The sequence below is a fragment of the Pseudonaja textilis genome, chromosome 1 (genome assembly GCF_049901715.1).
Source record: "Pseudonaja textilis isolate UNSWEBS1 chromosome 1, rPseTex1.2, whole genome shotgun sequence".
Taxonomy (NCBI): domain Eukaryota; kingdom Metazoa; phylum Chordata; class Lepidosauria; order Squamata; family Elapidae; genus Pseudonaja; species Pseudonaja textilis.
In genome coordinates, this window is record NC_141990.1 from 8,222,016 (window position 1) to 8,247,119 (window position 25,104).

Consider the following 25,104-nt stretch of genomic DNA (forward strand, 5'->3'; position numbering starts at 1 on the left):
CGATTGTGCGCTTATGCATGCCCCTTACAGACCTCTTAGGAATGGGGTGAGGTCAATAGTGGTTAGTTTGAGGTTAAAGGATTTGAGGATGTAAGAACAGAGTCAGGTAATGCATTCCAGGCATTGTTGCTGAAGTTGTACTTTCTGCAATCAAATTTGGAGCGGTTTACATTGAGTTTGCATCTGTTGTGCGCCCTTGTATTGTTGCGGTTGAAGCTGAAGTAATCCTTGACAGTTAATTAATTAGTTTACTTTATTGTCATTGCACCTCGTACAACGAAATCAAACACCATCTTCAGTGCACATCATGACCATGAAAAGAAACACAAACACACATCCTTCATACTCCACACATTGAACCGACCCCCCCACACACACACACACACTCCACCAATACTGGTAGGACATTGTAGCAGATAATTTTGTGTACTACGCTTAAGACCAACCTTAGGCAGCATAGTTCAAGGTTGTCCAAGCCCAAAATTTCAAGCCTGGTGAAATTTATATAAATTTATAAATTATTATATAAATTTACAATTTATATTGTTTTGTTTGTTTTCTCCTAGTATGATTTGATTGCTTATTTAGTAACCTTTGACTATCACTAAGTGTTGTAATCTTATGATTCTTGATGAATGTGTTTTATTTTTTCTTTATGTACACTGAGAGCTTATGCGCCAAAGACAAATTCCTTGCATGTCCAATCACACTTGGCCAATAAAGAATTCTATCTATCCATGTTAAAAGAGGCTCTACCAATATTTCATTTTGACGTGTCTCTCTCTCCTGCTTTTCCTACAGCTTAACAAACAAACAAACAAACAAGTCTTGCACTTCTTAGCTTGGAAATGACAGGCTGTGGATTGAGAAACCCTGGCTCTTATCCAACATCCAGTTGTGTGTACAGAGGGGGGATGTTTCAATACCTGGAACAAGGCAACTGCAGCATTGCTATCAAAACCCATCATTTGTTTGTTTGTTTTACATGCAATGATGCCAATACTTTCAGATTTTGATCTTTCCTGCACATGCGGTCCATGTCAGATGCATGTAGGCTTCTACTTGTACAATTTCTGGCATGTACCTGAAGACTGTCCAGACAGATATGGACAACTCCAGGTGAGTGAAGCCCCAGGTTTCAGTTTAAAATGTTCTGGAAAAGCCACGCCAAATCTGTAAAACTTCATGCCAAAAAGTTTAAGAAATATCAGTTGATTACAGATCCATCTAATCTTTCTTTCTCTTCCTTCCTTCCTCTTTCTTTCCCTTCCTTCCTTTCTCTTTCTTTTCTTCCTTCTCCCTCTTCCCCTTCCTTTCTTCTTTTCCTCCCTTCCTTCCTCCCTTTCTTCATTCTTTCCTTCCTTCTGTTCTTTCTTTCCTTCCGTCTTTCCTTCCTTCCTTCCTCCCTCCCTCCCTGCCTGCCTTCCTACCTCTTTCTATGCCTTTCTTTGCTTCCTTCCTCCCTCCCTCCCTTCCTTCCTCTTTCCTTCCTTCCTTCTCTCCTCCCTCCCTTTCTTTCTTCCTTCCTGCCTGTCAGCTTTCATTTCATCTATCTATCTATCTATCTATCTATCTATCTATCTATCTATCCATCCATCTCCATCATCCTTCCTTCCTTCCTTCCTTCCTTCCTTCCTTCCTTCCTTCCTTCCTTCCTTCCTTCCTTCCTGTCTCTGCCTGCATGTGCTCTGACTTAAAACAGCATGGATAGTTGTACTTTCCAAGGAGCTGGCAACCCTTAATCAGTGTTAATTGGTTCTAATTAGCATATGTTAATTAATGATATTTACTACAAATTAAAGGTATGAGTGTTCCCAGAGGATTTCCTGTTCATCCAATTAGTGCCAATTAGTTGCAATTAACACGTGTAAATGAGTTGCCATTGAACCCAAAACAAACAAACGCAGAGACCAGGCTGTTTGTGTGTGTGTGTGTGTGTGTGTGTGTGTTTCTTACATGTTTTGAGAAGGCACTAAATTGCAGTGTGGAGTGGGGAAGGAAATATCCAGGAAGTTCACAGTTGCTTAATAAAGTTACAGCATTTATTACTGTATTACTATGATCAGGTGAACTTCAACACTCAGAATTCCTGAGCCAGGCATGCTGAGGAATTCTGGGAGTTGAAGTCCACAGGTCATAAAGGAGCCATAGTTCCATACTCTTGTTCCAGGGTATCACCGATTCAATAGGATTCAGATTAACAGAGTTGGAAGGGACCTTGTAGGTCATCTAATCCAACCCCACCTGTTCTGTATTAACATTCTTGAAGACTCGCATTCTGATTGGTCCACCCGGACCGCAACCCGATTGGTCCATTGAATGACTGTGATTGGAGCGCTAAGAATCTACCGCGATTGGCGAGCCGATCGCGGGAGATTCAAAAGCGCTGCCATTGGTCGAGCCGAGCCGGCCGGCTGTATAAAGCCAAGCGGCTCGCACACTTTAACTGTCCTTGTTCAGAAGCTACAATAAAGAACTGATTGTTCACTTTCGTGTCTCGCCTCTTCTGTGACCCGACCCACCGATCTAACACTGGCGACGAAGGTGGGATCATGAGGCGAGGACCAACTAGCACGTGGCAAACGGTGATCAGCGCCCTGCAAAATGGCCAGCACCCTGCCGCCCACTCCATTCGACCCAGCAACCGAAGACTGGGAGTCATACATCGACCGCTTCCAGATGTTCCTGGAATGCAGTAACCTCAAGGACGCCAACGGCCAGAGGAAACGGGCAGTATTCCTAACACACTGCGGGCCCGCGGTGTTTAAAATGGCCAAGGCACTGGTGAAGCCCACCGACGTCAAGGAGATGGACTGGGTTGACCTCGAGCCCATCCTGCGCCGCCATTACGCCCCTACCGTGCCCATCCTCATTCGCAGGTACGACTTCTACCGCCGAGATCAGCGCGAAGGCGAGACCATCGGCGACTTCGTGGCCCAGCTGCGGAACCTGGGAGGCCCCTGCGAATTCCCCGACCTGGACCAGGCACTTCAGGACCGAGTCGTCCTCGGACTCCGAGACCCCGTGCTGCAGAGCCGGCTGATGGCCAAAGGCAACATCTCCTCGCCGACGCCCTCGCCGACGCCCTCGCCGAGGCCACCCGCCAGTCAGCAGCTCGGATGAGGCAAGCCAACGCGACTGAATGGCCACCGACCAACGAAGCGACCCCAGCCAACGCGAAGCCCGGGGAAACCAGCCGGCAAGAAACGACCATGTATCACGGTGACCTCGAACCCCAATCCGACACCGAGGACGAGGACGAGGAAATCCATCGGCTGCAGACCGAGCGTGACCGCTGGGACCGCCGGGGACGTAAGTCAGGTTTCTAGTGCGCCGGCTGCGGCAGCGATCACCCCCGCTCCGAATGCCGTTTTCTCAACGCCATTTGCAGGCATTGTGAGAAGCGGGGGCACATTGCCAAGGTGTGCTGGAACAAAAAGAGCTACAGCCCGCAGAGACGAGGTGACAGCCCATGACGACGAGACGGCACCCCCCCCAGGCACCGAGACCGACCAACCGAGAGCCGGTGGAGCCACGACAGCCGCAGCAGATGACTCAGCGAAGCACAGCGGCGCGAGGAAACCCACCAGACGGTCGTCATCGGCTATTCATCAACCACGGACGCCTGGAAGGTACACGTGGCCCTGTGCATCGAGGACCAGCCCTGCGAGATGGAAGTGGACTCCGGGTCCTACCTCTCAATGGTTTCTTGGCGCACAATCAAGCGCCTAGTCCCGACCATCCGCCGCAACGAGCTAGATGACCAGAAGCTAATCCTGAAAGACTACCAGGGAAACCGCATCCCTGTGGCCGGCATCGGGCACTTTAAGGTCACCTTCAAGAACCACACCGACATCTTGCCACTCACAATCGTGGACCGGGACCGCCCCAGCTTGCTCGGCCTGCAATGGTTCGCCCCGCTGGGCATCGAGGTGACGGGCATCCATCACACAGACGAGGCCAACTGGGAAGCGACTCTCGTAAAAGAATTCCAGGAGGTCTTCGACAACTCGCTAGGCAAGTACCGAGGGCCCCCTATATCTTTCAACCTTAACCCCAACATCGCCCCAATCCGCCTCAAACCCCGGCGAGTGCCTTTTGCGCTCAAACCGAAAATCGACGAGCAGCTAGACAAGCTCGTTGCGCAAGGGGTACTAGAGCCCATCGACCATGCCCGTTGGGAAACGCCCATAGTCACCCCCATCAAACCCGATGGCTCCATAAGAATTTGCGGAGACTACAAGGCCACCCTCAATCACGTGCTGCAGCAAAGCGCCTACCCCGTCCCAGTAGTACAGCACCTTCTGCACTCACTAGGGGGAGGCCGGGTCTTCGCAAAACTCGACTTGGCACAAGCGTATCAGCAATTGTTGGTCGATGCGAGACAGCCGAAGCGCAAACGATTGTTACACACCGGGGGCCTTTCGGTGCAACCGACTCCAATTTGGAGTCAGCATCACCCCAGGAGTCCTCCAAAGCCTCATGGAAAGGCTCCTCCAGGGCATAAAAGGGGTGGTTCCCTACTTTGATGACGTGCTGATCACAGCCGCCGACAGAGAACAATTGGAGACCCGTTTAAGGGCGGTGCTTAACAAATTCAAAGACGCCGGCCTTAAAGTCAAAAGAAACAAATGCCAACTTCACACCGAGAGGGTCGAGTTCCTGGGGTACCTCCTGGACTGGCACGGAATACACCCAACTGGGAAGAAACTCAGAGCCATCAAGGAAGCCCCCACACCAACAAACAAGGCGGAACTACAGGCATTTTTGGGACTGCTTAACTTTTACAATGTTTTCCTACCCCAAAAGGCGACCATGGCAGAACCCCTACACCGGCTACTTGATAAAGCGGCCACCTGGACCTGGGGGAAGCGGGAGGAGACTGCGTTCCAACGAACAAAGAACCTGCTAACATCGGATGCAGTCCTGATCCAGTATAGGGAGACCCTCCCGCTCTCGGTAACATGAGATGCATCACCCTTCGGCATCGGAGCAGTCCTCAGCCACACCCTACCCGACAGGAAGGAAGCACCCATCGCGTTCTTCTCCCGAACACTAGCCAAGCCGGAAAGAAATTATAGTCAACTGGACAAAGAAGCCCTCGCCATCGTCGCCGGAGTAAAAAGGTTCCACGAATACCTTTACGGCAGGAACTTTTCGATCATAACGGACCACAAACCCCTGCTCAGGATACTCGCAGGGAACAAGGCCACCCCGAACATCCTGTCGCCCCGGATGACGAGGTGGTCCGAGTTCCTTGCCGCATACTCATACAAACTGTCACACCGGCCCGGCAAGAACATTCTGCACACTGACGCACTAAGCCGGTCATCACTACCAGACCTAGACGACGACCCAGCGCCCACAACTACAACCCTACAGATCGAGACCCTACCCAGCCCACTCTTAACCACGCCAATCATTGCCCATGAAACAAATAAAGACAAACGGCTGGCGTGGGTATTGAGCTGGGTAGAATGGGGGTGGCCAGAAGATGATGGCGGCGAGCAGTTCAAACCCTTCCGAAACCGCCAAACTGAGCTGTTCTCACAAAGGGGGTGCATACTCTGGGGCGACTGGATGGTCATACCGGAAGCGCTGCAAAACAGAGTGTTGGCAATGCTGCACGAGGGACACCCGGGGGTCGTCAAGATGAAAGCCCTGGCCAGAAGCTACGCTTGGTGGCCAGGGATGGACAAGCAAATCGAGACATGGGTCGCCGGTTGCAGCAGGTGCCAAGAGTCAAGAGCCAACCCCCCCGCCGCCCTGGTCCTGGAATGGGAAACCCCGAGAGGACCATGGTCACGAATACACATAGACTTCGCCAGACCAACCAAGGGGCATACATTCCTCATCACCGTAGACGCTTACTCCAACTGGTTGGAGGTAAGCACGATGAGGGCAACAACGACAGAAGCGGTCATCGACAAGCTCAACAGACTCTTTGCAACGCACGGGCTACCGGACGTCATAGTGTCAGACAACGGGCCACAGTTCATGGCACTGGCATTTGAGAAATACCTGGCCGAACGGGGCATCAGACACGCCTTAACCTCGACGGCTCACCCGGCGGCGAACGGTAGGGCGGAACGGATGGTCCAATACACAAAAAAAGCCATCCAAAAAATCGAAACCGGCGACATCCAGGAGAAAATAAACAAACTACTGTTTATACAGCACATCACGCCGAGCACTACCACGAACAAGAGCCCAGCGGAGTTACTGATGGGAAGGAAACTAAGATCTCCACTGGACCGCCTACACACCACCTACAACCCAGAGAAACCCCGGACTCCTCCAGCCGGTACCGGGCATTCAACATTGGGGATGCGGTCTATGCAAAGAACTTCACGGGAGACCCCCTCTGGGTACCTGCACAAATAACGCAGGTAACCGGGCCCCGATCATACAGACTTCAAACGACAGACGGAAGGAGCTGGAAGCGGCACATCGACCAACTACGATCCAGACTAGCCACCAACACCCCCGACGCCTCGGCAACAACAACCAAGGAAAGCAGAGGGGCAGGGGAAGCCTCAACTACCAAGCCGGCAAACGACGAAAGGCCGGAATCATCAACAGCACACACCCCAACGCAAGCCAAACACCCCCCACCAGAAGACAGAAACGACCAAACAAACCAGCCATACTCACCAGCAGACCTCGAACTGTCGCAGACGGGATCTTCACCTGGAAGGTACAGCCAAGCCAGCTCAACCAGCCCGGAAAGACCGAGCGAGAGCAACAAGGAACCGCAACTCGATCAACCCAGGTAGTCTGGGCGGGAGCTGCGGCAACAGGCCCGGCTCACCCTTCCAGGCGGTTCCATCAACGAAGTTGAGAGCGACGCGGAGCCCGTCCGAACCGGCCGATGATCACACACAGACTGAACCGCGCAGGTCAGCCAGACAGATTCGGAGCCCCACCTACCTGTGTGACTACGTCACGACGCTGCATCGAACGAAACCATGAGGGGAGGGGTGTTCTGTATTAACATTCTTGGAGACTCGCATTCTGATTGGTCCACCAGGACCGCAACCCGATTGGTCCACTGAATGACTGTGATTGGAGCGCTAAAAATCTACCGCAATTGGCCGAGCCGATCGCGGGAGATTCAAAGCGCTGCCATTGGCCGCCGAGCTGCCAGCCGGCTGTATAAAGCCAAGCGGCTCGCACACTTAAACTGTCCTTGTTCAGAAGCTACAATAAAGAGCTGATTGTTCACTTTCGCGTCTCGCCTCTTATGTGACCCGATCCACCGATCTAACACCACCCACCCCCACAAGCAGGAAACTCCACACCATTTCTGATAGATGGCAGTCCATTCTTTTCTTGAAAGCTTCCAGGGATGAAGCTCTCACAACTCCTGAAGACAAAAGCCGTCTGTCTCACTGTTTGATTGTTCTCACACGTTCTCAATGGAAGGATTTAAAGCAGGAGAAAGTTACCAAGTCATCATGTCTAGAGCTGGCAATCTTCCCCACCCCAAAACTGGGGGAGTGGGGACCAGCGGGGTTGAGGGAGAGGAATGCCTGTGTGAGTCAAATAAATAATATAAAATTTTCTCATCTCCTTAGGTCAGGGGTCCCCAAACTTGGCAACTTTAAAACTTGTGAACTTCAACTTCCAGAATAACTGGCTGGAGAATTCTGGGAGTTGAAGTCCACAAGTCTTAAAGTTGCCAAGTTTGGAGACCTCTGCCTTAGGTTAAAGTAAAGGCACCCAGGTAAGTTAAATTAGTTCCTTTCCCAATAGGCCAGTTATCATTAAAACATACAGGGAGTCCTTGCCTTACAGCAGTTCGTTTAGTGACTGTTTAACCATACAATGGCACTGAAAAATGTGACTTATGACTGTTTTTCCTGGTTACCACCCTGGTTTAAAATATTGTGGCATAGAGAGGGCTACCCAGTGGTGATCTAACCATCCCACAAGCATCCCTTCCTGGCTTGCTACCTGAAAATTTTATGTCCAGGTGTGCTCCGTGCAACACCTGGCTGAATCCATCTCTTTCTACCTTTCCTGTGGTTGTGATGTTGAATAGATCCTGTAAGAATCACAGCTGGCTGGGGAATTCTGGGAGTTGAAGTCCACAGGTTTTACAGTGGCCCAAGATTGGCCATCCCTGACCTAGAATAGCAATATATTTACTGCTTGTCCTCTACTTACAGCAGTTCATTTAGTCATCATTCAAAGGCACTGAAAAAAAGTGACTTATGACTGTTTTTCACACTTACAACCGTTGCAACAGCCCCACAGCCCCTTGGCGACTGGTTCATATTTATGACGGTTGCAATATCCCGGGGTCATGTGATCACCCTTTGTGGCCAATGGGGAAGACAGATTCACTTAACAACTCTGTCACTAAGTGAACAGCCACAGTGATTCACTTAACTGTGTCAATAAATGGTAAAATGCAGTAAACCTTCCTTAACAACTGTCTCACTTAGCAATGGAAATTCACAGGTCAATTGTGGTTGTAAATTGAGGACTCCCTGTATTTGGTCTGGTGGCCGCTTTCATTTATTTGCTGCTTTTAATTAACATATGCTAAGCCACTTGAGCCCCTAAGATAACCTGGAACAAATAAATAAGATTTAACACAATCAGCCTCGACTCTATTTGAAAGCTTAACAAATTTGCTCACTGCTTTTACTATGTGAATCACATCCCCTGGCCTTAATTTAAATGAGATTCTCATTCACTTCCATGCACACACATAGACGCACAAGGATGCATGCATGCGCACAAACACCCAGACACACATACACACACACACACACAAAGGGAGTCTTTAAATTAGAACCCCATATAGCTTTCTGGTTTATTGCAGTATATACAGTTCTCAGCTGGAGCTCCGTTTTATTTTATTTTTTTCAGCAATGATTTACAAAGCATTTAAAACGAAATCAATGTCATAAATATTGAAGGGCCATAATAGATAATTCTAAGTAAGTTTAACAAAACTAGAAATTGCTTTGAATTATGCAGAAGAATGAGTGGAAGGGAATAGATGATCTCTGGCAGCCTCTGCCTCAGGACTCACCTGGTCAACTGACTTTCCTATTTTTCCTTCCTTCCTTCCTTCCTTCCTTCCTTCCTTCCTTCCTTCCTTCCTTCCTTCCTTCCTTCCTTCTCCTTTTCTTCAACCTTCCTTCCCACCATCTTCTATCCTTCTCCCTTCCTCTTTCCTTTCCTCTACCCTCCTTCCTTCCTTCTCCCTTCTTTCCTCCTTCATTCTCCCTATCATCTTTCCACCAACCATCCCTTCTTTTTCTTCCTCCCTCCTTCCCACTATCTTCCTTTCTTCTCCCTTCCTCCTTCATTCTTCCTATCTTCCTCCCTCCCTCTCTCTTTCTTTCCTTTCTTCCTTCATTTCTTCTCCTCCTTCCTCTTTCTTTCTTTCTTCCTCTCTTCTTTTCTTCCTTCCTTTCCTTCTCAACCAGCACTGTTTTCAATTTATCTGAGCCACTGTGGGCTAGTGCTAAAAATCTGGGTTGGTACCAGGGGTGGGATTCTACCAGTTCGTACCTATTCGCTAGAACCGGTTGTTAACATTCTAAGCAGTTCGGAGAACCAGTTGTTAGAAGAAATTACTGGCCTAATCCTGTAAGGAAGGCAGGAAGGAAACATTCTGGTGTTGCTTACAGAAACTGCCTCTCCGTTAACCCTTATTACATTCTTGGCAGGACTAGACTTTTTGTCTCAGGAACATCTCTGGAGTTTTTCCCCTCTTTTGCTGGTACTTTGCTTGTGTGGAGTGACCATTCAAAGTTACAATGGCACTGAAAAACGTGACTTATGACCATTTTTCACACTTACGACTGTTGCAGCATCCCCACACTCATGAGAGGCCAGGCGAGGAGATGCGTTCCTCGATGTGAGTGATATTGAGTTGGCCACACCCAGCCAATAACATGAGCACCAAGCCATGTCCACCCAGTCACATGACCACCAAGTCACACTCACCACCTAAGCCACACTCACAGAACCGGTTGTTACAAATTTTGAATCCCACCCCTGGTTGGTACCAAGGAGACATACCTTCACCGTCAGCCACAGAACCTCCCTGAATGACTTTGGACCCATCCCATTCACAACAAACCTACCTTGCAGGGTTATTTGTTGTGGGGACAAAAACAGAAGAGGTCTTACTATCTAGACCTCCTGGAGGTTCTGAAATCTAGGTAAAATCTCAATCTCAAAAAACAAATAAATACATTTACAAAACCAAGGTAAGGTTGGTTACCAACCTTAAGGTTAGATAAGGTTAAGGTTAAGCTTGCTTTATTTATCCTCAAGTCAGATTTAAGAGATTTAAGGTCTGTACCACTCACAAGAGGACAGGGGTGCCCACTAGGTGGGTCAAAATCTTCAAATGGCAGGCACACCTGGAATCAAAGCCCTGCCCCTTTTGCATTGGGGAGGGGTGGGCAAAGTTTTGATTGGTATGCTACACCTGTCATCTCATAGACTTTGAAACCCATAGAAGAGGCTAGAACACAGTGGACATTTTGTGGTACGATGTATAATGGGAGTGTGACTGGCTGGGGAATTCTGGGAATTGAAGTCCACATATCTTATACAGGAAGTTCTCGACTTATGACCACAACCAAGCCCAACATTTTTGTTGCTAAGGGAAACAGTTTTGCCCTATCTGACAATCCTCCTTGCTGCAACTATTAAGTGAACCACTGCCGTTATTAAGTTAGAAACACGGTTGTTAAGCGAATCTGGCTTCCCTGTGGACTTTTCGCTTGTCAGAAGGTCGCAAAAAGGGATCATGATGTGACCCCCACCCGCAGGACACACTAGCAACCGTCATTAATATGAGTCAGTTGACAAGCATCGGAATTTTGTGTGTGTGACCATGGGGATGCTGCAACGATCGTAAGTGTGAAAAACGGTCGTAAGTCCACTTTATTCAATGCTTTATCATTAGGAATGGTCACTAAACGAGTAGTTCAACCCCAGGTAGTCCTCGACTTAATTCACAGGTTTCAGCATGTCTTGTCTTGAGCCATTTTCTGTTGTCATGTATTACTTTAATTGTGATAGACACACTGAACAACTTGCCTTCAGAAGTTGTGGGTGCTGCTCGAACCTGGAGGTTTTTAAGATGAGGCTGGGCAGGCATTTGTCTGAAACGGTTTAAGGGTCTCCTGCTTGAGCAGGGGGTTGGACTAGAAGACCTCCGAGGCCCCTTCCCAACCCTGTTGTTATACTAGCTTCGGCCCTTTCTTTCCCTGCTGCCCTTTGCCGTTGCTGCTGTCAGTGGCACCTTTATCGATTAAACTTCACTCTGAAAGACTTAAGCATGGAGCTGGGAGCGCGACAGTCCTCCGAAGGTGCCATTAAAGACGTGCGCCAGATCGAGCTAAGGAGAGGAGATCAAGGGAGGCTGGTGAAGAGGGAAGAGGAGGCAAAAAATTATGGGAGATACACTGCAGGCCGCATTAGGGTTAGTTCCTGGCTAGTTTCATCAGCCATCTTGGCGTTGAACAAAGACGATTAGGGGATGGAGGCTAAAGCATACGAAGAACCGTTATGGGAACTGGGTATATTTTTAATGGCTTGTGGACTTCAACTGCCAGAATTCCATGCTGGTTCAGGAATTCTGGGAGTTGAAGTCCACAGGTCATTAAGGGTCACTGTTCTCCACCTGTACTTTACAACATGGCTGACCGGGGATGTCATGCCCCCGTCGGAGTCTGAATCTGCGGGCGGGGAGAAGAGCTGGAACAAGAGTCGACAGAGATCAAGAGGGTGGCTCCGTTGGCTTTGGAGGAAATTGGAGAATGGCAGAGCCAGTCTGGGCAGAGCTTGTCAGGATTAGAAAGGCTTGTGAACAGGGAGGAGCAGGAGAGAGAGCGCTCAGCTAACTAGCAAGGACCATCCCCTCCTGATCCTAGAGCCAGGAGAGAAGAAAGAAGGCAAGAACAACGCAGGCTGAGCTGACTTCTTGGGAGGAGAGTACCCCGCCTCTCTTCACAAGGCACAGACTAAGATGAAAGGAGGTGCTGGTGGGAGGGGCATTTGTCAGGAACAAGCATGGAATCTGTGGAGTCTCGTGTGCACTTGCCTATGCCTGGAGATTACTGTGCTCTGTCTTGTGGGGCTTGTCCAGTTTGCCTGCCTCGCTGAACTTCTTGCTCTGCTTACCGTTTGGCTAACCTGGCTTCCTGGACTGCTAGCCCTGGTTACCGTTTGGCTAACCTGGCTTCCTGGACTGCTGGCCCTGGTTACTGTTTGGCTAACCTGGCTTACTGGACTGCTGGCCCTGGTTACTGTTTGGCTAACCTGGCTTACTGGACTGCTGGCCCTGGTTATTGTTTGGTTAACCTGGCTTACTGGACTGCTGGCCCTGGTTACCATTTGGCTAACCTGCCTTACTGGACTGCTGGCCCTGGTTACTGTTTGGCTAACCTGGCTTCCTGGACTGCTGGCCCTGGTTACCGTTTGGCTAACCTGGCATATTGGACTGCTAGCCCTGGTTACCGTTTGGCTAACCTGGCATATTGGACTGCTGGCTTTGGTTACCGTTTGGCTAACCTGGCTTCCTGGACTGCTGGCTTTGGTTACCGTTTGGCTAACCTGGCTTACTGGACTGCTGGCCCTGGTTACTCTTTGGCTAACCTGGCTTATTGGAGTGCTGGCCCTGGTTACTCTTTGGCTAACCTGACTTACTGGACTGCTGGTTTTGGTTACTGTTTGGCTAATCTGGTTTACTGGACTGCTGGCCCAGGTTACTGTTTGGCTAACCTGGCTTACTGGACTGCTGGCCCAGGTTACTGTTTGGCTAACCTGGCTTCCTGGACTGCTGGTCCTGGTTACTGTTTGGCTAACCTGGCTTATTGGACTGCTGGCCCAGGTTACTGTTTGGCTAACCTGGCTTCCTGGACTGCTGGCTTTGGTTACTGTTTGGCTAATGTGGCTTACTGGACTGCTGGCTTTGGTTACTGTTTGGCTAATCTGGCTTACTGGACTGCTGGCCCAGGTTACTGTTTGGCTAACCTGGCTTACTGGACTGCTGGCTTTGGTTACTGTTTGGCTAACCTGGCTTACTGGACTGCTGGTCCTGGTTACTGTTTGGCTAACCTGGCTTATTGGACTGCTGGCCCAGGTTACTGTTTGCTAACCTGGCTTACTGGACTGCTGGTTTTGGTTACTGTTAGATCTGGGAGGATGGTTCAAGAACGGAGGCAAGACTCAGATAACAACAACAGCTCTTTATTAGTGACTTCAGATCTGAGTGAAGAATCCCAGCCGCAGCAGCCCCTTATATAGGGCTGGCTGCGGCTAGGCAGCCAATGAAGGCGATTTGAGTTTGCCACTCTTGGCTGGGCCAATTACGGCAGCCCATTTACTAGCCAATCGGATCAGTCTGCGGTGACCAATCACGATCTGCTATTCACGGGCCAATCAGAGTTGCAGGCTTTCGAGCCTGCTAGTCCGGAACAGTTACTGTTTGGCTAATCTGGTTTACTGGACTGCTAGCCCTGGTTACTGTTTGGCTAACCTGGCTTACTGGACGACTTGCAGACAAAAGCTGTTGAAGGTGCATGTGAGAGTTGGCCGCAGGACTTGTAATAAGCGTGGGGATGTTTGGAGGCAAAGTTGGAGCAATAAAGGGAAATTAGACCAGTTCTCTGGCTGTGTTGCTTTTATGCCATGCCATCACAGAAGAATTCTGGGAGTTGAAGTCCACTAAGATATAAAAGAACCATGGTTCCCCACTCCTGGTGTACTCTAACAAAGAGAAGAACTAAGGGGTGACATGATTGATTGATTGATTGATTATTTATTTAGTTAGTTTAGTTTGTCAAGCATGTATGAGAAAACAAGTATAAGTATGAACTTAGCATATAAGCATATAAGTATAAAAAGTTATGAATATATACATAATAAATGAGTATGAATAAATAGGAAGAGTAGGACAGGGTTGGTGGGCATGCTGGTGCGCTTATGCACGCCCTGTTACAGACCTCTTAGGAATGGAGTGAGGTCCACGGTAGACAGTTTAAGGTTAAAGTTTGGGAGGTTTGAGGATGTGACAGCAGAGTCAGGAAGTAAGTTCCAGGCATTGACCCCTCTGTTGCTGAAGTCGTATTTTCTGCAATCAAATTTGGAGCAGTTTACTTTGAGTTTGTATCTATTGTTTGCCCGTGTGTTATTGCGGTCGAAGCTGAAGTAAGCGTTGACAGGTAGGACATTGTAGCAGACAATTTTGTGTACTAAGCTTAGGTCAGACCGTACGCGGCATAGTTCTGGGGTTGTCCAGGTCCAAAATTTCAAACCTGGTGGCATAAGGCATTCTACTGCGAGCAGAGGAGGACTCTTCTCGTGAAATACTTCTGGGTGCACTCAATTTTATTAATGTCCGTTATACAGTGTGGATTCCAGGCAGATGGTAGCAGCCTTCTAATATCTAAGGGGCTGTCCCAGAAAAGAGGGGGTCAGCCTATTCTCCATTGTGCATGAGGGCAGGACAGGAAACAACTGATGAAAACTTATCAAAGAAAGAATCACCTTGAAACTCCCTGACAATGAGAACAATTAACCTGTGGAACAACTTGCCTTCAGAAGTTGTGGGTGCTCCTTCGCTGGAAGGGTTTAAAGAAGAAATTGGACAGCCATTTGTCCAAAATGGTATACAGTATCTCCTACTTGAGCAGGGGGTTGGAGTAGAAGACCCCCAAGGTCCCTTCCAACTCTTGTTATCCTGTAATTCTAAAATGGCTTCCCTTCCATGCAAAAGGAACCGGGGGGGATCCATTTCAGAAATCTCGTGTTTGTTCATTCGTCTCTCACTATCGGGAGGTCAAATAGTTTTCTGACCAAGGCTTCCTGAGAGACCAACAAGCACACATTAAATCCGAAAACCTTTTATTTTAATTCAATGGCTATGAATTATCGTCATTCACACACAGCCCATATCTCAACCAGTTATAAATAGTCCCATGGAAGTCTGCCAAAGTTCTTTGGGAAAAGTCTGATAAGAACACAACTTTATCTTTCTTGAAGTGCTGCCAAGGACTAACGTGCCAATTAGTCTTTCAAAACCAAACGGAGCACAAATTCACCACGGACCTTTCAGGTTCCAAACCGACCAGAGCAAACGTTGCTTCCTGCAAAGGTTCCTGTCCCTTTGCATTTCCTTTATATCTTATGGGAGGGGCAACCACCTCCAAGCCTTACTCCCAAGTTGCCCCTTTTGTGTTAACTGCTCTTGCCTTCTGGCAGCTCTGCGCACACACGCACTGGGAACAGGCTTCCCTTGTTTCTCTGCCTCGCTGCTGTCAGATTCTGGAGGCTCCGAGTCAGCAAATAACTCCCAGATGGTCCTGGTCCCAACTCTGTATCGGATGCAGGACCATCATCCAAATCCTCCCCAGACTCCCAGTCTGGCCCGTGTTCCTCCCCACTGTCAGCGGACCACAACAAATAAGGCTTCCTTGCGGGTTTGGTACTCACCCCACATATCTTGGTTCTCTGTTCCCCCAGTTTTCCTCTTCCCAATTGTTGCCTGTCCTTTCTTTCCTTCGCTTGTATCTCCTGCACAGGTAGTCCTCAACTTACAACAATTCATTTAGTGACCATTCAAAGTTACAATGGCACTGAGAAGAGCAACTTATGACCGTTTTTCACACTTACGACACTGCAGCATCCTTGTAGTCACATGATTAAAATTCAGACCAATCACATTTATGACCATTGCAGGGTCCCTGGATCGCGTGATCCCCTTTTGCGACCTCCTGATGAACCATCAATGGGGAAGCCAGATTCACTTAACAACCATGCGGTTAACTTAACAACTGCAGTGATTCTCTTAAAAACGGTGGCAAGGAAGGTTGTAAAATGGGGCAAAACTCACAAATGTCTCGCTTAGCAATATAAATTGTGGGCTCAGTTGTGGTCATAAGTCAAGGATTACCTGTACACTGTCTCTAACCTTCTCTATCCAACTGGCAAATATTTAAGGAAAACATATTATTTATATGACACCTTTTAAGCCATTTCTCATATCCTTGTAAGTTGGGTATTTCCTTAGGAGCACTTCGCTTCTTCCATTTCCTCCCCATATCAAAGAGATCGAGGGTGGAATGATAGACACGCTCCCCTCTCTTTATTTGGGAGGGGGAGAATTGGACCCTCGTCTTGGGGTCGCTGCCCTCTTGCAGGCGTTAAAAGCCCCTGCTGAGTGTTTATTTGATATCTTCTGCTCCAAAACAGCAACAACTTTAAGAAAAAACATTTGGGGCTAAGAGAAGAGGTGTTGATTCAGTATTTTCTTTCCGAGGAGCAGGTCAGAGTTCGACATAAAGAGCAGCCTTTTGTGGGGTGGTGGGGAGAAGCAAATAAATAAATCTTGCCTGACAAATAAATAAATAATAAAATAAATAAATACTAAATCTCATCCCATCACGGCAAGAAGACTAGTCGTGGGAGCCACAGGAAGGCGAGTTAAAGGCACTGTGTGCCGGGATATATGTTTTAATCACAGAGGGAAATGATTTAATAGAGAGAAAGAGAGAGATGATCTGGTTTAATAGACGGGGGGGATGTCATGGATATAGTATACCTTGAGCCAGCAATGCATTCGGTTTAACGGAATAGCAGAATTGGAAGGGACCTTGGAAATCTTCAAGTCAAGCTGGAGACAATGGAATGGAATGGAATGGAATGGAATGGAATGGAATAGAATAGAATAGAATAGAATAGAATAGAATAGAATAGAATAGAATAGAATAGAATAGAATAGAATAGAATAGAATAGAATGAGTTGGAAAGGACCTTATAGGTCATCTAGTCGAACCCCCAACTCAAGCAGGAGACCCTACACCATGTCTGACAGATGTAAGCCACACCCACAGAACCGGTTGTTCAAAAAAATGGATCCCACCCCTGCCCTATACCATTTCTGACAGATGGCAGTCCAGCCTCTTCTTGAAAGCTTCCAGTGATGAAGCTCCCACAATTTCCGAGGGCAACTTCTGTTCCATGGGTTGATTGTTCTCACTGTCAGAAAATTTCTCCTTATTTCCAGGTTGAATCTCTTCTTGTTCGGTTTCCATCCATTATTCGTTGTCCGGCCTTCGGGTGCTTTGGAAAGCAGCTTGACCTCCACAGAACTTCTAGGCTCAATTGTGGCCATAAATTGAGGACTACCTATCGTAATAAGGGTGTGTCACCACTTTTCGTGGAGGTTCTCTTATTCTGGGGTGCATCCTTTGCAGAAAGAGAAGAGAGAGGGGGGGAGAAACTGGAGAGAATTTTTTTAAAAGGGCATCCCATATTTTGGACATTTGCCATCTCTGTTTTAATTCATGATAAAACCACCTCACCTATCAGGAAATACACACATACACGCACCTTTGATCGCTACAAAGAGAGAAACCCCACCTTTGAAAGTTCTTAAGCCTATACAGGAGCAACATTCATTGATATGCAAACTATTCACGTGTGCAGTAAATTCCAATTAGTTTTACAGAGGTCTGCTTAACATTTATGGGAAAGCAACCTTGGCAAGCCAGCAATATTATCCATGCAGGAGGTTTGGACTAAGTGAGGATTAAAAAAAAAAAAAAACAGAAGAAGCCGCAGCTCACACTGAGTTAATTATATTTTGCAGATTGGGGGGGTGGGGGAGAAAGGGGGGGGTGAGGGAAGGACTCCAGCTGAGCTCTTTGAGGTTAGGTTAACAATTCAATGAATTTTATTTGTGTTTTTATTAGACTGTATCCCACCCGACCGGATATCCTTGGTTGGTAACTAGGCTGCCGTCTTTAAAAAAAAACCATGAAGCCTGGCTGCCTTTCCCGAAGTATTAGAGAAACGGAAAAGGCCTTTTGGGGGGAAATCGCTGAGGTATCTGAAGGGACAGGGGGTCAAAAATAGGAAAGATGGCGGCATCTTAGGGAAACCTTGCCTTTTTTTTAATGCCTGATGGATGTAATGGAGGGAGGGATGGAGTCCTCACTGCATGGGGATTGCGAGATTTATTGGCACAGCCCCACAGAAAATGGGAATAAGCAGCAATATAGGTAGTCCTCAACATAAAACAGTTTATTTAGTGACCATTCAGAGATACAACGGCACTGGAAAAAAGTGACTTTTGTGGCCCTTTTTCACGCTTATGAGCTTTGCAGCATCCCCATGGTCACGCGATTAAAATTCAGACACTGGGCAACTGACTCATATTTATGACGGTCGCATTGTCCCCGGGGTCATGGGGTGCTCTTTTACAGCCTTCTGACAAGCAAAGTCGATGGGGAAGCCAGATTCATTTAACGACCATATTGGTACCTGGAGAAATGCAGTGATTCACTTAACCACTGAGGCAAGAAAAGTTGTAAAACAGGCCAAAATTCACTGAACAACTGTCTCGCTTAGCAAGAGAAATGTTGGGCTCACTTATGGTCATAGTTTGAGGACTACTTGTGTTAGGGAGAGGCAGTTTGATGTAGTGATTAAAGACACAGGGCTAGAAACCATGAGCTTTAAATTCTAGTCCTGCCTTAGGCACACCGGACAGCTGGGTGAGCTTGTGCCAATCACCCAGGAGACGGTGAGTTCTATGTACTAATACCACTTTATAAAGCCTTAGTAAGACCACACCTAGAGTACTGCATCCAGTTTTGGTCACCCCACTATAAAAAAAGATGTTGAGACTCTAGAAAGAGTGCAGAGAAGACCAACCAGGATGATTAGGGGACTGGAGACTAAGGCTTATGAAGAACGGTTACAGGAACTGGGCATGGCTAGTCTAGTGAAGAGAAGGACCAGGGGAGACAGGATAGCAGTCTTCCAATATTTGAGGGGCTTCCACAGAGAGGAAGGGGTCAAGCTATTTTCTAAAGCACCCAAAGGCCAGACAAGGAATAAGGGATGGAAAAAAGGAGAGATTCAACCTAGAAATAAGGAGAAACTTTCTGACAGTGAGAACAATCAACCAATGGAACAGAAGTTGCCTTCACAAGTTGTGGGAGCTTCATCACTGGAAGCTTTTAAGAATGGACTGGACCACTATCTGTCAGACATGGTGTAGGGTCTTCTGCTTGAGCAGGGGGTTGGACTAGATGACCTACAAGATCCCTTCCAACTCTGTTAATCTGATCTAATTCCACCTTAGGCACAAAGTTATCTGAAAGTCCATCTCTTTCAACCCTAGGAAACAGGTAATGGCAAACTAATTCTGAAAAACATGTCCTGAAAATTGCAGGGACTTGTGTAGGCAACCACCTGGAGTCAAAAAGTGATTCAAAACTCACCCCCTCACCCCAAAAAAGAGAGAACTAGAAGGGGTATATACTCAGGATCCAGTTGAAATAGCTCAAGGGAAGTAATTGCTCATCCCTAAGTCATTTCATAATAACAGATCTAAAAACGGTGTCTTCAGTTCATTTACCATTCCCATCACCCAGTTATCATTGACACAACCTAAGAGCCAAGACATGATAGGCCTCAAGGTGTGAATCACATCAAATTCCAGATATCTTCCTGAAAAATGATGCCACTGACATTCACTGTCATTGCAGTTGCCAGCAACAGAAGGCCTAAGAAAGAACTAGGAAAAATCTAGGAAAATGTAATAACCAGAGATCGTGTGAATGTAGAAGAAGAACGTTGTAGAGATGCAATCTGGGGTTGGTGTCATGCCAAAAGATCTGTGGAACAACATACAATGTAAGAACTGCAGCAACCACTGTGTAGGACAGGAGGTCCCCAAAGTTGGCTATGCTGGCTGGAGAATTCTGGTAGTTGAAGTCCACAAGTCTTAAAAATTGCCAAGTTTGGAGACCACTGGTGTAGGACAAATAGGCAGAATGCAACTACAAACACCAACCGGCAGTCAGAAGGCATAACGAAAATTCTTTAATTTCACAAGGTATAGACAGATTTAACCACAGTTTAAATTGGGAAAATGTGACCGTCCTAGACCAAGTCCAAAAAATGCCAGGGAATTTTTAGAAGCCTAGCCACTCTGACAAATCAGTCACCAATAGACACATATACATGAACAACATCCATAGACTATGCAAAAGAAACAATCAACCAGCCCAAAAGAGAACAAAAAGATTCCAGCATCTCTTCATCAGTAATCAGTACCCAGATCAGTATAGATTAACTCCAAGGTCAACATCGTACCAACAATCAAGTAAATAATACCCCAATCAAGAAATTGCCGAAGAGCCATCAGCAAACAGCCCAACCAAAGAATCTCCTAAAACCACCGCCACAGAGACAGGCAGGTCAGCAGAATATAAACTGACAGCAAATAACACTCCTTTACTAGCACTGATGATGTCACCTAGTTGGGTAATGAAACATCTGCAAGAAAACTACCAAGCTCAGAGAGCACCAAGGACCCGTCATTTCAACCCTGAGCTACAAATAGTCTCCTTTATGAGAACTGGGGAAGCACTGGAACAGAATAGGAACAGATAAAACCTAAAGTACAAAAGTTGCATTACTTGAAATCTTAGGATAATCTTACAGATAAGCAATGATTAGCCCCAGACAAACAATCAAACAGAAAACAATGCCCTAATCAAAGAACTACCAAGGAGAATAACCAAATCTCTGCCAGGATTGGCAGGGCAAGCTACGCTGTGTAAAAAAAAAGGAAGCAAACTCCACACTCACTCTGATGTTGTTACCTAATAAGTAATGAAACATCTGCAAGCAAATAACCAAGGGCAAAGAACACCCAAGACACTTGATAACATCTATCAATGACAATATATTTCCTGGGGATCCGATATCGAAAGCACTGAATCCAGTCAAAAGGCAAATTCCTTTTGTGTCTAAAAACCACAGTAGGCCGATCAAGTATTCAATACAATCCAGTATGTGGTAGAGTCTGGGTTAATGAAGGTGATTGGTTGCAGAGTTCAGTCTGATGCTTAGAGTGGATTTGGTAATTTTGTCCCCTTATCGAATCCTTCCCAAGGATTTGGGATATGCAGGTGTTCTTCTTTGATTGGGTTAATCATTTGATTGGGTTGAGGATGCCAGCTGTTCCATGTAAAACTGCCTTTTGCAATTGACCCAAAGGGGATTTTATCAATGCCGGTGGTGTTCCAGTGGTGCTCCACCTCTTTCGGGCAGACCAAAGGTTCTATTACTATTGTCATTATTAATAAGATTAATTCTTACATTAAGCAATAATTTACTTGTTCCTCAGGAAGGAACAATGGCTGTCTTTGAGATATTTCAAAGGAATCCTGAGCATACATTGAGGGCCTTTTTTGTGTCTTTTAAGCCAATATCAATTAAAAATTAATTATCAATATTTGATATTTTAATAAAATAATTGAATAATGTTGCTATTTCCCCATCCATTTGTAAAGACTCTTTCCAATCAAGTTCAATAAACATGTCTATATTCTGGTGGGCAATAATTCTACAATGCTTTCTTTGGGGTCTGTTTTTTTTCCCAGTTTAGGATATAAATAACAAAATAACAAGGGACCCTGGAGGTCTTCTAGTCCAGCCCCCTGCTCAGGCAGGAGATCCTATACCATTGCAGACAAATGGTCATCCAGTTACTTCTTTAAAATTTCCAGTCTATAATCTTCCACACAAATATTCACCAGGTTAAATGCCGCTTAGCTTTTCAACATCAAGCAAGGCCATCCAGATGTTGCCATTTAGGCAGAAATTCTGTGACAAATACATAAGTCTAAATCATTAGGTTGACTTGATTAAAAACGATCCCATCCCTTTGCTTGTCTAATTGCACAGCATCATTGCTCCACCTGGTACAACCTTCAGATAGCTAAATAATAATTTTAAAAAAATCTCCTTCCACCCAAGGGTAGCAGCTGGTTCTAAAACTCACAGCCTCCAGTTCTAGTAAGCACAGCACTTGCGATCTGAATACCACACCCTCCAGTTCTAGTAAGCACAGGGTCACCTGGTTCCAGGAAGTGCAAAGTCTGCAATCTAAAAACTCACAGCACCCAGGGTTCCAAGGAGAACAGCACCTACATTTAAAAATAAAAAGAGGTTGGTCCATAAGCTTCTAACAATCTCCTCACCAGATTGTCTTCAGCAATTCCCTGATTTATTTTCTTTTCCAGCAATAGCTTTGGAACACCACAGAGCAACGTTTGAGAGTTCCACATGTACTTCCACACAAGCGCATCACTTCCTCCTATTTAAACCTATTTAAATCTCCACCCTCCTGCAAAAGAACATGTGTGACAAGGCCACACAGGGTCCTACGGAAAAAAATAAAAATAAAGCATCTCTGCCGTGCCAGTGCACTGCATAGGCCTGAACCAGCATCATTTTTCCAAAAAAACTAGGCTGCATCAACAGAATCAAGATCACGTGAAGTTGTTAATACCCCTTTATAATACCTTGGGAAGGCCACGCTTGGAATAATGGATCCAGTTTGGGTTGCCATGATTTTAAAAAGATGCTGAGACTCTAGAAAGAGTGCAGAGAACAGCAACCAAGAGGATTCAGGGACTGAAAGTTTGCAGGAATTGGGTATGTCTAGTTTAATGAAAAGAAGGACTAGGGGTGACACAGTAGCAGTCTTCCAATATCTCAGCGGCTGCCCCAAAGAAGAGGAAGTCAACCTATTCCCCAAAGCACCTGAAGGCAGGACAAGAAGCAATGGATGGAAACTAATCAAGGAGAGAAGCAACTTAGAACCAAGGAGAAATTTCTTGACAGAACAATTAATCAGTGGAACAACTTGCCTCCAGAAGTTGTAAAAGAAATTATTTTTTTATTTGATTTGATTTGTCAATCACTTACAAGATAATAGAGATAAGAGTAAACATAAATATAAATACAAGAAATAGGTACAAATAATTGGGAACAATAGGACAGGGACAGTAGGCACAATTGTGCACTTATGCATGCCTTTTACATACCTCTTGGGAATGGGATGACGTCAACAGTGGTTAGTTTGAGGGAAAAGGAATGTGGGTTTAGGGATGTAACAACAGAGTCAGGTAGTGTGTTCCAGGCATTGACCACTCTGTTGCTGAAGTCGTACCTTCTGCAATCAAGTTTGGAGTGGTTTACATTAAGCTTATATCTGTTGTGTGCTCTTGTATTGTTGCGGTTGAAGCAACAAAAGTCATTGACCGGTAGTACATTGTGGCAGATAACTTTGTGAACTGTGGTTAAGTCAAATCATAGGCGGCGTACTTCGAGGTTGCTCCAACAATGGAAATTTTTAAGAAGAGATTGGATAACTATTTATCTGAAATGGTATAGAGTTTCCTGCCTAAGCAGGGGGTTGGACTAGAAGACCTCCAAGGTCCCATTCCAACTCTGTTATTCTAAAACTGAACCTGGCCTTCTGACCCATAGATTTTTGCGCTTCTTATTCCGACGAGGCAAACCGGCCAGCGGGAGAAAAGGCCAAATCATGAGCCGTGCTCTTCTGCCTACTTCAGAGGGAGGCATAATCTCTCCAGCAGGTGTACATAAAAGATTTATTTTTGAATTAACATGCTATTGATTAGTATTATGTAAAGCTGCACGCCGAAGGCAAGCCGGCATTATGCGCCCCTGGTCCGCTGAGTGGAGAGATCGGAATGCCACGAGTGCTGTCACGGCCTTAGACAGACAGACAGGTTCTCCGTTGTCAGGAGAATAAATGGGATTAGCGTTCATGATGGCAAAGTCGATTTGGTGGTGGGTGGCCACAGCATTTAATTTCTACAAGCAGGAGGCTCGGAGGCGCTAAGATTTCTGCCAGCCGTCAGATCTGACCTGGAAACGACGCTCCTTAAAGGAGCAAAGGAGGTTTCGCAAAGGCAAGGAAAATGTTGACGGGAGATCCTCAGTCATCCAAGGCATGGTTGTCCCAAAGGTGCTTTTTCTTTTTTCCCAAAGACAACTTGGTTTTTCTCCTGGAAGACCTTTCACTTCTCATCCAAGAAGCTGCTTCAGCTGGTAACTGAAGAACTGAAGAAGCTTCTTGGATGAGAAGCAAACGTCCTCAAGGAAAAACAAGGAAAGTCCAGTCACTTTTGAAAAAGCCCCTTTGGTAAAAAAAAAAAAAAAAAAGCCAAGGGAAGTCTTTACATGCTCAGAGAGACCTTCTTTTCTCGGTCTATTTGAAAAGCGTTTCTAGACTGCTTGAAATGGTACAGGTCCATGATGGTGAAGCGTGCTAGAAGTCCACTCGTCGGGTAGCTACTGCGCATGTGCGGGAGGCGAGGGGTGCATGGGAGATGCACACGCATGCGCAGAAAGGTGCAGGGCGTGCAGGGGGTCACACACACATATGCAGGGATGCATGATGTGCATCCATGTGCAGAGACAGGTGACGTGCACGCGTGGGATTGTGCATGCATGCGCAGGGGGTGTGAGGGGGCCACGTGCATTGCCTTATGGGTAGATGGAAAGGTTAGCCATCACTGGTATAGGGGGTTGAACTACAAGACCTCCAAGGTTCCTTCCAGCCGTATTCGGATTGATTGACTTGTGCTTGAGGCACACGCAAAAATGCAATTTAAATTTTGGGATTCGCCGATTAGGTAGTTTCGGGGTTTAAAAAAAATGGCTGGTGTATACAGGCAGTCCTTGACTTACAGCTATTCTTTTAGCGACCATGTGAAGTTACAAAGGCACTGAAAAAAGTGGCTCATGGTCATTTTGCCCACTTAGAAACATTGCAGCATCCCTGTGGTCATGTGATGAAAATTTGGACCCTAGGCAACTGGTTCATATTTATGACAGTGGCCAAGGTGTCATGTGATCATTTTTGGCAACCTTCTGACAAGCAAAATCATTGGGGAAGCCAGATTCACTTAACCCTGTAACTTATCAACTGCAGTGATTCACTTAACAACGGTGGCAAGAGATGTCGTAAAATGGGGTAAAACTCACTTAACCAATGTCTCATTTAATAACAGAAAGTTTGGACTCACTTGTGGTTGAAAACGGCCTGTACTAAATATGTAAAAGTTTAAAAGTTGAGGCTGTATTTTATTATTTTTATTCTATTGTGCTGAAAATGTTTGAAAATCTTTTTTCTTTTTTCCCCTTACCCCACATTTCTCTTTCCCTTTCTTCTCCCTTTCCCATTTCCTATTATCTTCATTTTCTTTTACATTTTATATGATGATT